At 42.7% G+C, this 7,603-nt stretch overlaps 1 pseudogene across 1 annotated transcript; it reads left to right on the forward strand.

Annotated features, from left to right (window-relative positions):
- The first annotated feature begins 1,023 nt into the window (after nucleotides 1-1,023).
- On the forward strand, nucleotides 1,024-2,788 carry LOC307092449 (tubulin alpha-1A chain-like; annotated as a pseudogene). Its single transcript has 2 exons — nucleotides 1,024-1,039; nucleotides 1,734-2,788. The product of its transcript is annotated as a tubulin alpha-1A chain-like (transcript).
- The last annotated feature ends 4,815 nt before the right edge of the window (nucleotides 2,789-7,603 follow it).

Genomic DNA, 7,603 nt, shown 5'->3' on the forward strand with positions numbered 1-7,603 from the left:
AGAGACTGTCTTGACTCCATTGTATGCTTTTGCCTCCTTTGTTAAATATTAATTGAGCATAATGGCTTGGTTTGATTTCTGGGTTCTCTGTTCTGTTCCATTGGTCTATATGTCTGTTCTTGTGCCAATACCAGGCAGTTTTGAGAACCGTGGCTTTGTAATATAGCTTGATGTCTGGTATTGAGAGCCCTCCAACTTTGTTCTTTCTCAGGATTGCTATGGCTATTTGGGGTCTTCTTTTATTCCAGATGAATGTTTGGGGAGTTTGTTCTAGATCTGTGAAATATGCTGTTGGTATTTTAATGGGGACTGCATTGAATCTATAAATTGTGTTGGGTTTTAATAAGTAAAAGTATTTTTAAATTACTAGTAGAACTAATCCACAGTTTAAAATCCATGCTTGGGATCTAGTAAACTGCTCCCAGAAGGAAAACCAGAGATATGCTTTTCCCTAAACATTACTTCAGAGCCAAAAATAATGATGTTGATGAACAACAGCACATTTTTATCAAGAATAGAAGCTTTCTGCTCCAAAATAAAAATTGGTTACAGCCTTATCTAAAATGAAAAACTTCCAAATTTTGAAAGCATGCTAGTGCTTTTTTTGAGGGGTTGGGGTAGGGGAGGAGGAGCTCACTACCAATCTTGGAGCATGCTTTGTTCATATTGGTCCCTTTAGTCATCTGAGCTAGAGAGAAAAATAAGAACACTGGCAAGGTCAATTCTTCCATAACCTTCCCATGGCCCTACGGCCCAATCCAAAAATGCTGGTGGAAGCATTAAGGCTGGAAACCAAATTATGTGCCCACCAAATCAAGTTCACACACAAAAATAAGCTTTACTAAGACATATGACTGGATCATCGCTCTCCTTCCCACACAATTATATGGATCAAAATAATGTCCCTTTTGAGAAAAAGAAGAAAATAGAAAAGAGAGGGAAAATGCAAAAGTAGGTCTTATATATGTTACAAATATTTCTTCTGAGAGTCTCTTCATCCTAAGTTACGCTGGCAATCTAAATATGGATTTGTTTCAGGGTAATGAGAAAATTGTCATATTTATTTATTGAACAAATACTTACATGGCTTTCATCATATGCCAGGCACTATTCTAAGCATTTTATAAATACTCTATGAAGAAACAATCTCAACAATTCTTTCAGGTATTTTCAGTTACCTCATTTTAGAAGAAACTGAGGCACAGAGAGGTTAAGTAGCTTTCCCAATATCACATTAGTAAGTAGCAAAGCTGGAATTGGAACCCTGGCAGGCTGGTGAAAGGGTCTCTGCCCGTTATCACTATGCTATGACATGTCATTGATTTTTTCCACCCAGCCATTTAATTTGGTGTGTTTTTGTTTTTCTTTCTAGATCCTTCCCACTGATTTCTTTTTTATTTTAATATATTTTATTCTTTTTTTACAGAGAGGAAGGGAGAGGGATAGAGAGCTAGAAACATCGATGAGAGAGAAACATCGACCAGCTGCCTCCTGCACACCCCCTACCAGGTATGTGCCCGCAACCAATGTACATGCCCTTGACCGGAATCGAACCTGGGACCTTTCAGTCCGCAGGCCGACGCTCTATCCACTGAGCCAAACCGGTTTCGGCATAGATCCTTCCCACTGATTTCTATTTGTTCTGCTGAAACTTGGAAAGCATTATCCTCTTTACTATTTATAAAAACTTGGATCCGATTCCTAACCTGTGATTTTCAGTTCATCCTGAACAGCTCATCCTGAACAGCTCATCAAGGAAGATGCTGCAATAACTATGCCTGTGGGCACTACACCATTGGCAAGGAGAGCATTGACTTCATCTTGGACCAAATTCACAAAGTGGCTGACCAGGACACAGGCCTTCAGTATTTCTTAGTTTTCCAAGGCTCTGATGGGGGAACTGGTTCTGGATTCACCTCCCTCCTGAGGGCTCTCTGTCGATTATGGCAAGAAGTCCAAGCTAGAGGTCTCCACTTACCCAGGCCCCCCACACACACACACCCTCCCAGGTCTCCACAGTTGTAGTTGAGTCCTACAACTCGATGCTCACCACCCACACCACTCTGGAGCACTCTGGTTGTATCTTCATGGTTGACAACAAGGCCATCTACGACATTTGTCGTAGAAAACTTGATATTGAGTGCCCAACCTACACTAACCTTTACCGCCTTATTATCCAGACTGTGTCCTCCATCACTGCTTCCCTCAGGTTTGATGGAGCCCTGAATGTTGATCTGACAGAATTCCAGACCAACCTGTCCCCGCATCCACCTCCCTCTGGCCACATATGTCATCTCTGCTGAGAAAGCCCACCATGAACAGCTTACTGTAGAAGAGGTCACCGGTGCGTGCTTTGAGCCAGCCAACCAGATGGTGAAATGTACCTCACACCACAGTAAAGACATAAAGCTTGCCACCTGCTGTATCATGGAGACCTGGTTCCCAAAGATGTCAATGCTTCCATTGCCACCATCAAGACCAAACGTACCATCCAGTTTGTGGACTGGTGCCCACTGGCTTCAAAGTTGGCATTGATTACCAGCCTCCCACTGTCGTATCTGGTGGAGACCTGGCCAAAGTACAGTGAGCTGTGAACATGCTGAGCAACACCACAGCTACTGCTGAGGCCTGGACCACAAGTTTAACCTAATGTGTGCCATGTGCCTTTGTCCGCTGGTACATGGGTGAGGACATGGAGGAAAGAGAGCTGTCTGAGGCCCCTGAGGACATGGCTGCCCTTGAGAAGGATTATGAGGAGGTTGGTGTGGATTCTGTTGAAAGAGGGTGAGAAAGAAGAACACGAATTACCATTCTTTCAGCCCTGCAACATGCCATATTCAGAACTTCAGGTTCAACAGCTACCAGGTGTTAATGCTTTCTGGTTAGATTATCTTCACTTTTATCTGTGATCATAAATGTCCTTTTCTTGTGTACCTATAAGATTTCCCCCTCATATCCCAAAATAAAGGCATTGAGAAATAAAAACAAACAAACAAAAATATGCCATGTACCCTTTAAACATCATTTCCTTTGAAAAAGAAACACAAAGAGAAAGCAAAAAGAAACAGTGTATAATGAAGTTTTTCCTTTTCTTATTATTAGTTTCAGGTATACAGCATAGTGGTTAGACAATCATATGCTTTACAAAGTGTTCCTCCTCATATTTCCAATATCACCTGGCACTATTCAGAGTTATTAAAATACTAGAGGCCCGGTGCATGAAATTCACCGGGGAATGCGGTCCCTCAGCCTGGCCTGCGCCCTCTCGCAGTCCAGGAGCCCTCAAGGTATGTCTGTCAGTTGGACATCCTTAGCACTGCCATGGAGGCAGGCGAGGTTCCTGCCACCACCTCTGCACTTGCCATCCATGAGCCTGGCTTCTGGCTGAGTGGTGTTCCCCCTGTGGGAGCGCACTCACCACCAGGGGGCAGCTCCTGTGTTGGGTTTCTGCCCCCTGGTGGTCAGTGTGTATCATAAAGAATGGTCATTCCCCTGTTCAGTTGATTTGCATATTAGCCTTTTATTATATATGATTATTGACTATATTTCCTATGCTGTACTTTACATCCCAATGACTGTTTTCTAACTAACAATCTATATTTCTCAAACCTTTCACCTTTTTCACCAACCCCCTCCTCCCTCTGGCAACCATCAGACTGTTTTCTGTATCTATAAGTCTGTTTCTGTTTTGTTTATTCATTTATACTATTCTTAAGATTCCACATGTAAGTGAAATAATATGGTTTTTGTCTGTCTCTGACTTATTTCACTAAGCATAATACCATCTAGGTATAGTCATGATGTCACAAATGGTAAGATTTTGTTATTTTTTTAAGGCCAAGTAATATTCTATTATATATACATACCACAGATTTTAATTCACTTTTCTTTTGATGGGCACTTGGGTTGCTTCCATATATCTTGGCTATTGTGAATAATGCTGCAATGAACATAGGGGTGCATATATTCTTTCAAATTAGTGTTTCAGGTTTCTTTGAATATATACCCAGAAGTGAAATTGCTGGGTCATAAGGCAGTTCTATTTTTGAGGAACCTCCATACTGTTTTCCATAGTATATAATAAATCAATTTTAGATACAATGCCTGATTTTTTTTCAAGATGGATTAACTTATAACTTAGAGGCCATTCTGAGTGCTTATTTATAATTTAGCTATTTTATAACAAACTAGAGGCCCGATGCACAAAAATTCATGCAAGAGTAGCCTTCCTTCCCCCAGCTGACAGCACCAGCTTCCCTCTGGCACCCGGGACCCGGGCTTCCCTCCTCTGGCTGCCAGCAGGCACCCAGGACCTAGGTGGCTTCCTTCTGGCCACCAGCTTAGTCCAGGAGGATATCTGGAAGGATGTCCAGTCTAATTAGCAAATTACCCTTTTATTATTATAGATTATTTAAATAACGACTCTCTATATTCATAGCTTTCTTTAAAAAAAAAAAAAATTATTTTTGGGACTATCTCACCTCTCCCCCCATGTGGTTCCCAAGCAACTACCATGGTCTCATGGTGGGGAGAAGGATAGGATTGCATATCATTTTATTCACTCCTCAGCTATTACAAATAGATTAAAAAAAAAAAAAGAGGAGGAACCAAGATGGCGGCAAAGTTAAACAACTAAACTGCCGCCTCGCACAACAATTTCAAAAATACAACTAAAAGACAAAATGTCTACCACCCAGAACCACAGGAAAGCTGGCTGAGTGGATGATTTACAACTAAGAAGAGAAAGGAGCACAAACGCTGAAAAGCTGAGGTACGGAGGCACGCGAATCCGGCTGGTGGCGGGCGACTGGGCACGCGGCTTTTCTTCAACCTGAAGGGAGACAAGCTCCTGATCACTCTGAAATCCAGTTTCTGGGGACACGTGGGGGACCCAGATGCCTATGGGGAGAAGCTGGACTCTCGGCCATTGGGTCAGAAAGTGAGAGTGACTTTTTTGCAGAGGTGCACCCAGCAATCAGTGTTTACTGTGCTGGAGCGCGGGACGCGGGGACTTGGAAACGCAGAAAGGCAGAGACGGCTGACAGCAGCCATCGCCGTTTGCCACACCCTAGCCTAGTGACGCCCTGAGACCCCGAACTGCCCTGAGACCCCACCCCACACATTCTACAAACCCTCCCAGGCTCCACACAGCAGCTTTTGCATATAAATGGCCTGTTCTGTGTCAGCTTAACCAAATTAACTGCAGCTCCAGTCAGACTGCTCCAAAACCGCCCAAGCAAAGAGGAGAAAACTGTAGATCTTGCTGTAGCTCCTGCTGGGGGGCCTCAGACAGTAGCTGACCTGCACCCCATTGGAGATCCAGACACTAATGTATCTAGTGGTCGGTGTGAGACGACACCAGATTTCAACCACTCTCATAAGGGACACATTCAAGAGGCAGACTCAGTGAGCACCAAAGCCCTACTGGAACAAGTCCTGCCCCATAAACGTGTCACCAGCAAAGCAATTCTTCTGTTATAGACACAGCGGGTCCTCACAGCCAATTGGCCTGGAGGTCAATTCCTCCCAGTGACACCAACAACAATCAAGACTTAACTACAACAAGGCTGTACACACAGTCCACAAAGGGGTACACCAAGAGTGTCCACCTCAGGTAACTGGGAGGCTGACCCATTGAACCAATAGGACAAAGCTACCCAACCAACTCAAGGAAGCAGTGAAAATGAGGAGGCAAGGAAACAGATCCCAAACGAAAGAAATGGAGGAGAACAAATGAATGGACATAGAGTTCAAAACCACAGTTATAGGGTTTTTCAAGAATTTCATGGAAAAGGCCGATAAATTTAATGAGACCCTCGAGGATATGAAAAAGGACCAACTAGAAATTAAATATACACTGACTGAAATAAAAAATATTATACAGAGACCCAACAGCAGACTAGAGGAACACAAGAATCAACTCAAAGATTTGAAATACAAAGAGGCAAAGGACACTCCTCCAGAGAAGCAAGAAGAGAAGAGAATTCAGAAAGTTGAAGATAGTGTAAGAAGCCTCTGGGACAACTTCAAGCGTACCAACATCTGAATTATGGGGGTGCCAGAAGAAGAGAAAGAGAATGACGCTGAGAACCTATTTGAAGAAATAATGACCGAAAACTTCCCCCACCTGATGAAAGAAATAGACTTACAAGTCCAGGAAGCACACAGAACCCCAAACAAAAGGAATCCAAAGAGGACCACACCAAGACACATCATAATTAAAATGCCAAGGGCAAAAGACAAAGAGAGAATCTTACAAGCAGCAAGAGAAAAACAGTTAGTTACCTACAAGAGACCACCCATACGATTATCAGCTGATTTCTCAACAGAAACTATGCAGGCCAGACGGGAGTGGCAAGAAATATTCAAAGTGATGAATAGCAAGAACCTACAACCAAGATTACTCTACCCAGCAAAGTTATCATTCACAATTGAAGGTCAGATAAAGAGCTTCACAGATAAGAAAAAGCTAAAGGAGTTCATCACCACCAAACCAGTATTATATGAAATGCTGAAAGGTATTCTTTAAAAAGAGGAAAAAGAAGAAAAAAGTAAAGATAAAAATTATGAACAACAAATACATATCTATCAACAAGTATATCTAAAAGTCAAGTGAATTAAAAATCTGAGGAACAGAATAAACTGGTGAACATAATAGAATCAGAAGCATAGAATGGAGTGGATTGATAATTCTCAGGGGGAAAGGGGTGTCTGTGTGGGGGGTACGGGAAGAGACTGGACAAAAATCATACACCTATGGATAAGGACAGCAGAGGGGGGGTGGGAACCAGGTGGTGGGGAGATATGGGGGGAAAAATGAGAAACAATTGTACTAATCTGAACAATAAAGATTTATTAAATTAAAAAAAAAGAATAAGAAAAAAATAAAAAGAATAGTAACTTTTGAAAAGCAAAAGCTCCATTCTTTTTGGAAGAACTTGCTCAGTTATGACTGTCAACTGATGGCATCAACTCACTACAACAGGAATCCCCAGTTTGGGGTGCAGTGAAGAAGGAAACTTTATTCAGTACAAACAGCTCAATTGTAATACAGCCCAACTGTGAGAACAGCACCGCTATGGAACAGCTCAATAGTGTTATAGCTCAGTTATGAAACAGCATGGCTTCGAAGCTGCTTGGCTGCAAGGTGGCCCTGGGATGAGAAGACCCTGGGCCCAGGGATCTCTCTGGCTAAACAGCTCTGCTCTGCTCTGCCTTTCCTCTACTCTGGCCCAAGGAGATATCTTTGATGTCTCAGCTTAGGTGTTTCAGCTCCAGCAGGGGAAACACAACCTTTTGTTCTTGGTAGAAAGGAGGACTTTCTCATGCAAATGAGGACTTCAAATACTCACAGTTCAATTGGTCCAAAAGTTACTTCTTGATTGGGCAGGGTGGTGCAACTCTGATTGGTTGGTAAAGATGTTGATGGGGATATAGCTGCACAGGTCCAATTGGATAGGGAAAGTTTCAGTCCTATTGGTTGAAATAGGATTCCAGGAACTCCTTTATAAGGGCTGGCTCAGCTGGCAGGAACACTGCAGGCAGGTAGTTCAGTACTTTCTCCCTAAAGTGCAGTTTGTGGAAGAAGTCTCTGTGTAGAAAT

This window comes from Cnephaeus nilssonii (assembly GCF_951640355.1).
Source record: "Cnephaeus nilssonii genome assembly, chromosome: 1".
Lineage (NCBI taxonomy): Eukaryota > Metazoa > Chordata > Mammalia > Chiroptera > Vespertilionidae > Cnephaeus > Cnephaeus nilssonii.